Source organism: Triticum urartu, chromosome 3, assembly GCF_003073215.2.
Source record: "Triticum urartu cultivar G1812 chromosome 3, Tu2.1, whole genome shotgun sequence".
In the NCBI taxonomy this organism is placed as follows: domain Eukaryota; kingdom Viridiplantae; phylum Streptophyta; class Magnoliopsida; order Poales; family Poaceae; genus Triticum; species Triticum urartu.
The window spans coordinates 679,873,257-679,885,353 of NC_053024.1; positions in this window are offsets into that span (position 1 = coordinate 679,873,257).

Genomic DNA, 12,097 nt, shown 5'->3' on the forward strand with positions numbered 1-12,097 from the left:
GGAAGCATAGTTTACAAAGAGAAAATAGGGATGCACATTGAGAAGACTAGAATCAGACGCGCTCCTTTCCACGCCGTTTTCTCTGGAGAAATTTTCATTTATTATTTTGGAGTTTCATACACCTCTATTGTACATTTTTCTATCGGTTGTTGTTACCTGCCTTTTTTACATCTTTTATTTTATCTTTCAATCTTTGTAGGTACCGAACATCAAACCGTCTTTTTGTTGAGCAAAACCGAACGACAAAGCCAAGCTGCCAACACAGAAAGAAAGAAAGAAAGCCCATGTATGTGAATTAAGCCGGCCAAAATAAAAATGGCACAAAAACAAAAAGCCTACCATTCATTAGATTAGAGCATAGTGTATCTAATTTGAAGGGCACGTCTGAAGTTCCCATTTCAAGAGGCAATTGACTTTACCACAGTGAGAGTAGTAACAGTCCAAATAAAATGGAAATATCCATTTTTAAAAATGGCGTAAGATACACACCCACTCTATTGCTCAACCAATGCAAGAGGGCTAGGTCTGCATCACTGCACACATTGGTAGGACACAACAGTAACAGGCCAGACATAATACGAAATTCTGAAAAATAGAGCAGGCACCATACAATGTTCACAGACAGAACAAACAACTGGCCTGCCTAAACCACCACTGCCACTGCAAAAGTTTAAACCTGATCAACTCCTTGAGGCTTCTTAATTACGCGTCATTTACAGCAGAGCTAAGTTGGGCACTGGCAAAATAAAATAGGATAATCCAAGCACAGAATTGTTGATTGGTGTCATACTAATAAAATAGGATACTTACTAGGTGCCGGGCGGACGTATACGAGCCTGAACAAGTCTGAAAGTACTTAAGAAGGCCTCGCTGAACAGGTGTGAAAGGTTGGACCCCTGGCCCTGGACACCGACCCGGCCGGAGCAGGCACGCACGGTGCATTCCGCTTCCGCGTCGACGAGGTAGTGCTTGGACACATCCGACGAGACAGCCAACAACCCCACCGCCGCCCTATGCTACTACTATGTGCTGATCGGCTGATGGTTTACCCACGTCGAGGCCGCGAGTCAATTTAGTGCGTGATTGCTTTGCTTCCGTCCCGTTGCTCCGTCTTCTCTCCCAAGAAAGAATCGGGCGGTGGCTGCCATACATGGCGATGGTGGGAACACGGCTCGCCGGCCGGCGATAGAGATAATGGCGTGGGCCGGGCACCACCTCGCATGTTCATGTTGTTGTAACGCTTGCTATATTTCTTGATGATACACGTCTTTCATTCATTCATTTACGTCGTTTCAGTCATGCATGTGACCTCCTTAGAGCATCTACAGTCGAAGAGCACAAATGTGCGCCCCCCCCCTGCGCCCCCCCCCCCCCCCACCTCCTCTCAAACGTCTACAGACGCGTCCACGAGTAGTGACCGTGGGCTTCTCAAAATAGCATCGTCCACATCCGTGTATCTCATATCCGATCCCTAATATTCGTACTAAACCATGCAACGTCGATTAAACTATGTAGACCAGCAAATGAACACAGACAAGCGCAATACTTTTATCAAAAGATCAGATGTTCAAACGACCACCAAAGTTCACATAAACGATAGACAACTTGAAACTACATCTAAAACATGAAACTAAATTGAAGAAAAGCGGATCTTTGCCACTTCTGGGACGGCCCCTTCCCCTTCCGGTCGTCGGCGACTGGTGGAGGATTGTCCGAGTCGTCGGACGAGGAGCGCGCCGTTGTCGTCGTCGTCGGAGGAGGAGACAATGATGAGGCCCTTGAGGCGCTGGACGGCCAGGTCCTGCTGCCGCTTGAGCTTCGCCAGCCGAGCCACCTCTGTCGCCTTCTCTTTAGCATCGCGCCGGAATACTGGATAGCTAACCGGAGAGCCTTCGCATTCTTTTTGCGGAGCCGCCAAGCATCTGTCTCCGCTGTTATAAGCGACCGACGGTAGACCCACGTGAGGAGCCTCTCGTCCTCATTGGGCTCCGCGGGTAACCCGCAGTGGCGGCGGACAGAGCTCTCCACCGGTCCCTTCCCCTTGACCGCTGCCTCTTGCGTCGGGCAGCGCGCACCTCTGACTCCGGCATGCGTGTCCGGGCCGACGGGGCGGGCACAAGCACCCACCGCTGCCCGCGTGGGGGAGCAGTAGGCGGCGGGACCAGGGGATGACGGTGGGGAGGCACGGACTGCGCAGCCCGCGTGGAGCCAAGCGCGGGCCGGGAGGAGCCAGCGCCGGCTTCCTTGCTGCGGCGGCGGGGGAAAGGCGAGGCCCATCTAAAACAGTCACCCGTCACTAGTAGAAAAGGGGGCAAAGGTCCAGGCCGGGTCAGCCCATTAGTCCCGGTTCAGTCCAGAACCGGGACCAATGGGGACATTGGACCCGGTTCGTGAGCCCAGGGGGCCGGCCGGGCCACGTGGGCCATTGGTCCCGGTTCGTCTGGACCTTTTGGTCCCGGTTGGTGGGACGAACCGGGACCAATGGGCCTCGCTCCTGGCCCACCACCATTGGTCCCGGTTGGTGGCTTGAACCGGGACCAAAGGCTCCCCTTTAGTCCCGGTTCATGTCACCAACCGGGACCAATGAGGTGCCTATATATACCCCCTCACGTAAGAACAGAGCACACTGCTCTATTTTTTCTGGCCGAGGGGGAGAGGGCTTGGTGGTGCTCTAGCTCACCTCCTATGTACAAAAGGTGTTCGATGGAATGCCCGAGCCACACTACTTAAGCTTTCTCCTCTCCAAGCTCGACCTCCAAGCTCCATTTTCCTCAATATTTGTCTAGGTTTAGCGGTCCGTCACGCCCCGTCCCCGTCTTCACCGCCGTCGATCACCCGCGCCGAGCTCATCGCCGGCACCACCGTGGTGAGCCTCTTGTTCTTATCTTCTTTCTGAAAGGAAAAAATATTCTTACTTGTATGTTTACATAGATACTTGTATTATTTTCTTACTTTTATTATTGCATCTTATATAGTGCGATGGTTTTGGTATCCACCCCCGTCGGCCCTCGTCTTGTCTATGATTCGGATGTGGTATATATATTATCTTTATAACTATTGGTTCATTTATTGTTTATGAAAATTATGCCGACCAACGTGACATAGATTTTATTTATGTAGGATGTATGTGAATCGGAAATTCCAACCGACCCTATTGTCGAGAGGTTAAATTTAGTTGAAGAAGAAAACAATTTGTTGAAGGAAAAAATAAAAAAAATTAAGGAGGAGAAGATGATATTGGAGTTGCATGTTGCGGATGTCGTCGATGATCACAAGATCAAGATGGATGCAATGCTCTTGAAGATTAGAAAGATTAGAAAATATGCCATTCATACCGAGGCTTGGTATCATTATGCCGTTGGATCAATTGTTACCTTGGTTGCGATTATGATCACATTTGTTTTCACATTGAAATGTTTTACATAGTTTCAATGTATGGTTTAATTAATTAGATGCTCTGGAGAGCTATATGTTGTTAGATGAGAACTATGTATGTACTTCGGTTTTAATGTGATGATGAACTTCTATTAATTTGGACACTTAATTATATACAATGCACGCAGATGAACCGACAATGGATGTACGGTGACAGACACACCTCCGAGTACATTAAGGGCGTGCATGAGTTTCTCGATGCGGCTGAGGCAAACAAGCAGAATGGTTTTATGTGTTGTCCATGCACTGAATGTGGGAATACGAGGTCTTACTCTAACCGGAAAATCCTTCACTCCCACCTGCTTTACAAGGGTTTCATGCCACACTATAATGTTTGGACGAGGCACGGAGAAATAGGGGTTATGATGGAAGACGGCGAAGAAGAAGAGTACGATGACAACTATGTGCCCCCTGAACGGTGATGCTGCAACGGGGGGAGCTGGTGAAGATCAAGAGGAACCAGACGATGTGCCCAATGATGCTGCAACGGGTGAAGCTGCTGAAGATCAAGAGGAAACGGACGATTTGCCCGATGATGATGATCTCCGCCGGGTCATTGTCGATGTAAGGACGCAATGCGAAAGTCAAAAGGAGAAGCTGAAGCTCGATCGCATGTTAGAGGATCACAAAAAAGGGTTGTACCCCAATCGCGAAGATGGCAACACAAAGCTTGGTACCGTACTGGAATTGCTGCAGTGGAAGGCAGAGAATGCTGTGCTTGACAAAGGATTTGAGAAGCTACTGAAAATATTGAAGAAGAAGCTTCCAAAGGATAACGAATTGCCCGACAGTACATACACAACAAAGAAGGTCGTATGCCCTCTAGGATTGGAGGTGGAGAAGATACATGCATGCCCTAATGACTGCATCCTCTACCGCCGTGCATACAAGGATCTGAACGCATGCCCGGTATGCGGTGCATTGCGGTATAAGATCAGATGAGATGACCTTGGTGATGTTGACGGCGAGCCCCCCAGGAAGAGGGTTCCTGCGAAGGTGATGTGGTATGCTCCTATAATACCACGGTTGAAACGTCTGTTCAGAAATGAAGAGCATGCCAAGTTGATGCGATGGCACAGTGAGGACCGTAAGAAAGATGGGAAGTTGAGAGCACCCGCTGACGGGGCGCAGTGGGGAAAAATCGAGAGAAAGTACTGGGATGAGTTTGCAAAGGACCCAAGGAACGTATGGTTTGCTTTAAGCGCGGATGGCATTAATCCTTTCGGGGAGCAGAGCAGCAATCACAGCACCTGGCCCGTGACTCTATGTATGTATAACCTTCCTCCTTGGATGTGCATGAAGCGGAAGTTCATTATGATGCCAGTTCTCATCCAAGGCCCTAAGCAACCCGGCAACGACATTGATGTGTACCTAAGGCCATTAGTTGAAGAACTTTTACAGCTGTGAAATGGAAACGGTGTACGTACGTGGGATGAGCACAGACAAGAGGAATTTAACCTAAAGGCGTTGCTGTTCGTGACCATCAACGATTGGCCCGCTCTCAGTAACCTTTCAGGACAGACAAACAAAGGATACCACGCATGCACGCACTGTTTAGATGACACTTAAAGTATATACCTAGAAAAATGCAGGAAGAATGTGTACCTGGGCCATCGTCGATTTCTTCCGACCAACCATCAATGTCGAAAGAAAGGCAAGCATTTCAAAGGCGAGGCAGATCACCGGAAGAAGCCCGCCATGCGTATCGGTGATCACGTACTTGCTATAGTCAATGATTTATACGTAATCTCTGGAAAGGGTCCCGGCGGACTAGCTGTTTCGAATGACGCTGAGGGACGCACACCCATGTGGAAGAAGAAATCTATATTTTGGGACCTACCCTACTGAAAAGACCTAGAGGTCCGCTCTTCAATCGACGTGATGCACGTGACGAAGAACCTTTGCGTGAACCTGCTAGGCTTCTTGGGCGTGTATGGGAAGACAAAAGATACACCTAAGGCACAGGAGGACCTGCAACGTTTGCACGAAGAAGACGGCATGCCTCCGAAGCAGTATAAAGGTCCTGCCAGCTACGCTCTTACGAAAGAAGAGAAAGAAATCTTCTTTGAATGCCTGCTCAGTATGAAGGTCACGACCGGCTTCTCGTCGAATATAAAGGGAATAATAAATATGCCAGAGAAAAAGTTCCAGAACCTAAAGTCTCATGACTGCCATGTGATTATGACGCAACTGCTTCCGGTTGCATTGAGGGGGCTTCTACCGGAAAACGTCCGATTAGCCATTGTGAAGCTATATGCATTCTCAATGCAATCTCTCAGAAGGTGATCGATCCAGAAATCGTACCAAGGCTAAGGAGTGATGTGGCGCAATGTCTTGTCAATTTCGAGCTGGTGTTCCCACCATCCTTCTTCAATATCATGACGCACGTGCTAGTTCATCTAGTCGACGAGATTGTCATTCTGGGGCCCGTATTTCTACACAATATGTTCCCCTTTGAGAGGTTCATGGGAGTCCTAAAGAAATATGTCCGTAACTGCGCTAGGCCAGAAGGAAGCATCTCCATGGGCCATCAAACAGAGGATGTTATTGGGTTTTGTGTTGACTTCATTCCCAGCCTTAAGAAGATAGGTCTCCCTAAACCACAGTATGAGGGAAGACTGACTGGAAAAGGCACTCTTGGAAGTGACTCAATAATATGCAGGGACGGATATTCTTGGTCTCAAGCACACTACACAGTTCTACAGAACTCTACCTTGGTGACCCCGTATGTCGATGAACACAAGAACAGCCTGCGCTCCAAACACCCGGAGCAGTGCGACGACTGGATTACATGTGAACACATCAGGACTTTCAGCAGTTGGTTGGAAACACGTCTCAGAGGTGACAACACTGTTTGTGATGAGATGTACTTGTTCTCCAGGGGACCATGTTTGACTGTATTGACTTACAAAGGATACGAGATAAATGGGAATACATTTTACACGATCGCCCAAGATCAAAAGAGCACCAACCAAAACAGCGGTGTCCGCTTTGATGCAGCAACCGAGAGCGAAAAGGACACATATTATGGTTACATAGTGGACATATGGGAACTTGACTACGGACATGATTTTAAGGTCCCTTTGTTTAAGTGTAAATGGATCAATCTGTCAGGAGGCGGGGTACAGGTAGACCCACAGTACGGAATGACAACAGTGGATCTAAAAAATCTTGGGTACACTGACGAATCGTTCGTCCTAGCCAATGATGTGGCACAGGTTATCTATGTGAAGGACATGTCTACCAAACCGAGAAAAAGAAAAGATAAGGAAGCGAATACATCATACGATGAGCCAAAGCGCCACATAGTTCTTTCAGGAAAAAGGGACATCCTGGGAGTGGAGGGCAAGACAAACATGTCTGAAGATTATGAAAAGTTTCATGAAATTCCTCCCTTCAATGTCAAGGCTGACCCAAGCATCCAGATAAATGATGAAGATTATCCATGGTTACGGCGCAATAAGCAAATGACACAAGCGAAGAAAAAGTGAAGACTTTCTCCCACAACTATTATGATGATACCATGCCAACTTTGTAACACATGAGTATGCTATGCCAACTTTTTCAGAGTTCATTTAAAAACTATGAATTTAGGTCGAATTTTCTCTATAGATGCATCTATGTTCACTTTTTTAGTAAAGTTAATCACGAACTTGTGATTCACACAAATTTCAAAGAATTCAAATTTTAACTATTCAAATTTGAAAACTAATGGCACTAACAGAAAGTTTATAATTTTTCTAAAACTAATGGCACTAACAGAAAGTTTATAATTTTGCTGACCTAAAAGCAAAAAGAATTAAAAAATAAAGCAAAAAACAAAAGAAAATAAATAATACAGAAAACAAAACAAAAAAACTGGAAAAAAATTAAAAATAACAACAATAAGTATTTTGTTGTAAGTAGAAACAAGATAAAATAAATAAAGCAACAAAGAAAACAAAAAACTAAAAAGGTGTTTTCAAATTTGAAAACTAATGGCACTAACAGAAAGTTTATAAATTTTCTAAAACTAAAAGCAAAAAGAATTAAAAAATGAAGCAAAAAACAAAAGAAAATAAATATTGCAGAAAACAAAACAAAAAAATTGGAAAAAATAGGGCTCGCCCCTGGCCCAAGACCATTAGTCCCGGTTTGTGCCACAAACTGGGACTACAGGGTTGGTCCTCGTTGCGCTCAGAGTTTAGTCCCACCTCGCCAACCGAAGGGTGCCCACACCGGTTTATAAGCCCATCCCTCTCTGCCTTGTTGAGGTCCTCTCAAAGTGAAAATAGATGCACCTATACAGGGAATTTGACCTAAATTCATAATGAATTTCTTTGAAATTCATAAAAATTGATTATGAATTTAGGTTAAATTTTCTCTATAGGTGCATCTATGTTCATTTTTTTAGTAAAGTTAATCACAAACTTGTGATTCACACATATTTAAAAAAATTCAAATTTAAACTATTCAAATTTTAAAACTAATGGCACTAACAGAAAATTTATAATTTTTGTGACCTAAAAGAAAAAAGAAATCACTAAAAAACTATAAGTATTTAGTTCTAAGTAGAAATGAAAAAATAAATAGCAAAAAAGAAAAAAAATGCCTATAATATTTGTTATGACTAACTAAAATTACCAAATTGAGTATAATGATAAAACACAGTAATATTAAATAGCAGGAAAAAGAATGACTCAAAAATCAATTTTTATAGTAAAGTTATTCATAAACTAGTGATTCACACAAATTTAAAAAAAAATCAATTTAAACTATTCAAATTTTAAAACTAATGGCACTAATAGAAAGTTTATAATTTTTGTGACCTAAAAGAAAAAAGAAATCACTAAAAAACTATAAGTATTTAGTCTAAGTAGAAATGAAAAAAATAGCAAAAAAATGCCTATAGTATTTGTTATGACTAACTAAAATTATCAAATTGAGTATAATGATAAAACACAGTAATATTAAATAGCAGGAAAAAGAATGACTCAAAAATCAATTTTTATAGTAAAGTTATTCATAAACTAGTGATTCACACAAATTTAAAAAAAAATCAATTTAAACTATTCAAATTTTAAAACTAATGGCACTAATAGAAAGTTTATAATTTTTGTGACCTAAAAGAAAAAAGAAATCACTAAAAAACTATAAGTATTTAGTCTAAGTAGAAATGAAAAAAATAGCAAAAAAATGCCTATAGTATTTGTTATGACTAACTAAAATTATCAAATTGAGTATAATGATAAAACACAGTAATATTAAATAGCAGGAAAAAGAATGACTCAAAAATCAATTTTTATAGTAAAGTTATTCATAAACTAGTGATTCACACAAATTTTAAAAAATTCAAATTTAAACTATTCAAATTTTAAAACTAATGGCACTAAAAGAAAGTTTATAATTTTTGTGACCTAAAAGAAAAAAGAAGTCACTAAAAAAACTATAAGTATTTAGTTCTAAGTAGAAATGAAAAAATAAATAGCAAAAAAAAAAATACCACCTACTGGGCTAGCACGGCCTGAATACGACTAGAAACCCAACCATGGGCCAGGATTCAGGCCCGCAGCAGGCCCAGTAGGCCCACAGGCATTGCAGTGTCTCATTAGGCCCGTAAGCATGCAGTTCGGAGGAGTTTGAAAGGGAACACAGAGAAAGACTTATAAACAGGTGCGGGAGCTCTTCAGCTAGCGAGGTGGGACTAAACTCCCACCACCGCGCCAGCGCAAGGCCATTGGTCCCGGTTGGTGGCACCAACCGGGACTAAAGGGGGGCATTGGTCCCGGTTTGTGCCACGAACCGGGACCAATGGCTTTGCTATATAAGCAAAGACTTAGTGTTTTTCATTTCATCTCTGCAGTTGCCCGCGCCGACGCCGCCGCCAGGCTGCCCGATTCACACCCCGTCGACGCCGTCGCCGTCCCCGTCGCCGCCCGCGCCTCGCGCCGTCACCTTCCCGTGTCGCCCCGACGCCGTCGCCGCGCGCCACCCTGCGCCGTCGCGGTCACCTCCCCGCGCCGCCCCGATGCCGTCGCCGCCCCGCGTCGCGCCCCGACGCCGTCACCTCCCCGCGCCGCCCCGACGTCGTCGCCGCCTCGCCTCTGCCTCGCCGTCGCCTCTGCCTCGCCGCACCCCAGCTGCCCCGCGCCGCCGTCGCCTCTGCCTCGATTTGGTCAGGGCTGGCACCGCCCCCCTCTTCCCCCTATTTTTTTGCAAATATGTAGATGTTTTTTTCCTGATTATATGTATATGTATGAGTATATGTATCTGTTTATATGTCCTTTTTTTAGATTTTTTGTTTTTTGCATTTTTTATAAAAATGTATATATGTATGTATATATGTTCTTTGTGTATATATATATGTTTATGCATATATGCAAAAGATAGATTTTTAGAAAAAATAGTATTTTTTTTTCTGTTCATAGATTTTTTGGTGATATTGATTATTGTAAATATGCAAATGTTTGTATATTCATATGAACTCTCTCGGAGAAAAAAATGTTATCGGGGAGAAAAAAAAGTTCTAGGATCGTCAAGGGGTCGAGGGTCGAGAGGGGGTCGAGGGTCGCCGAGGGGTCGAGGGTTGAGAGGGGGTCAAGGGTCGCCGAGGGGTCGAGGGTCGAAAGGGGGTCTAGGGTCGCCGAGGGGTCGAGGGTCGTCGAACATGAGAGGAAGAAGAGTATAAAAAAAGAAGAGGAAGAAAAAAAAGAGGACAAGAAAGAATAGAGGAGTTCTTCTCCTCTATTCTTTCTTCTCCTCTTTTTTTCTTCTTCTTCCTCTTTTTTTATCGGGAACGAGGGTCATCGAGGGTCGCCGAGCGGTAGAGGAAACCCTAAATAGCAAGTATCGTCGGTGTGAGATACATGTGGAAACCCTAAATAGCAAGTATCGTCGGTGTGGAAACCCTAAATAGCAAGTATCGTCGGTGTGAGATACATGTGGCCGTCGGTGTTGGACACTACATCCACGTCCCACAAGTGACGCGGGCGTCGGTGTGAGATACATGTGGCCGTCGGTGTCGGACACTACATCCACGTCCCACAAGTGACGCGGGCGATACTTGCTATTTAGGGTTTCCACTACCGCTCGGCGACCCTCGACGACCCTCGTTCCCAATAAAAAAAAGAGGAAGAAGAAGAAAAAAAGAGGAGTGATTCTTTCTTCTCCTCTTTTTTTCTTCTTCCTCTTCTTTTTTTATCCTTGAAGCGTTGTTGAGGCCACCCCAAACCCTAGAGAAGCAGCGTCGAGGCCACTAATTAATATTAGTTCTACGTTTGCCACTAATATATCCATCTGTCATGTTTGAATAATAATTGCCATGTTGTAAATATTTGTAGAAACTATGGACACCGCCCGAGACGAAGTACAAGAAGAGTTGTTGGGGGACATAATCGCACGAGGAAGTGATGCCGTCTGCTCGTTGTTTCTCAACGACACCGATGGCCTGGAAGCAGCTGGCTATGATTATGATGGCTTCGGTGACCCAATGCCGGTGCAAGAAGGAGACCGTGAGGACGGCTCCGGTGACCCAATGCCGGTGCAAGAAGGAGACCGTGATGACGGCTCCGGTGACCGAACTGAGTCCGACCAGGTATATATATTAGTTAAGCCTGTGCTGACTAGCTAATTGATGCATTCATTGTTTTGGTATGTACACATATTAATTAAGTCTTTGTTCTTTTTTCTAGCCGTCTGGATCGAGCACAACTTTGGTTTAGAGACAAGGCCCGAAGAAAAAGTTGAGCTCAGATGAAAGGTTTGAGATCATAGCAATCGCGCCCGACGGCCAACCGATTGAACCCATTCGGACAAAGAACGCATTTGTTGCTCAGTGCGGGGTTCTGGTTAGGGACAAGATCCCGATCAGCATCCAGCAATGGTTAAAGCCGGCTACAGAAGACCCTGATGTGTCTTATGTAAATATATGCATAAAAATGATCTTTGGACTGAGCTGAAGTAAAATTTCACCCTACCGCCAGAGGATGATCCGGAGAAGCCAGTTAAAGAGCAATTAATCAAGTCTTTTACTCTTAAGAGGATGGCAAACCTATTCAGGAGGTGGAAGAACGAGCTGAATAAGTTTGTCGATAAAAAAGATACACCAGAATTCAAGGGCAGATATGAGAAGATCAGAGATCACTGGCCCACATTTGTGGCCCACAAGACACCGGAAAAGAGTAAGAAGATGTCGGCGACAAACAAGCAAAATGCTGCGAAGAAGAAGCATCACCATCGCACGGGGTCAGGTGGCTACCTCGTAGCCCGGCCTAAGTGGGCCAAGACTGAGAATGATCTGGTTGATAAAGGGATCGAACCAGAGACAATTAACTGGCCAGAGCGTTGCCGGACTTGGTTCTTCGGGGCTGGCGGAAACTTGGACCCTGTATCAGGGAAGTGCATTTGGACGGACGAGTAAATGGAAATACCAGTCAAGAGGCTTAAGCACTATATCGAAGCAGCGTAGCAAGGGACGTTCGTTCCAGACAGAGAGAACGACGAGCTCACAATGGCCCTCGGGAATCCTGAGCACCCTGGACGGACACGAGGCACGCCAGGCTCCATTCCGTGGAAGGCTGGGTTTCCGGACACAGGCGGTTACAAATGCCATGAGAGGAGGAAGAAAGTGGAGCAGACCCAACTGCAGGCGCTGCATGCTAGGGTACAAGCGATAGCGGAGCGA